Below are 276 nucleotides of genomic sequence, written 5' to 3'. Positions count from 1 at the left end.
CCCGTCATTATCCCCAGCCCCGGTACCTGCAGCTGCCACCGCCGAATACTCGCGTTTCCCCTATGCCCGGGTGCTGTTTGGGGTAGGATGGAGGGGACAACCCTCGGGGATGAGCCGGGGGCTTTTCCTGGCGCTGCCAGGAGTCGGGGTGGGTGGGTTCAGCTGGAGGATGCTCTCACCTCCCGGCCACGCCGCTGAGCTCATGTCTAGTCATTCCCCAAGGAATGAGCGCAGGCTGGCACTCGCAGGCAGCCCTCGGCTCGCGGCAACGGCTTT

Source organism: Apaloderma vittatum, unplaced genomic scaffold (genome assembly GCF_000703405.1).
Source record: "Apaloderma vittatum isolate BGI_N311 unplaced genomic scaffold, ASM70340v1 scaffold34212, whole genome shotgun sequence".
NCBI lineage: Eukaryota > Metazoa > Chordata > Aves > Trogoniformes > Trogonidae > Apaloderma > Apaloderma vittatum.
Note: the sequence above shows the minus strand (reverse complement) of the source record.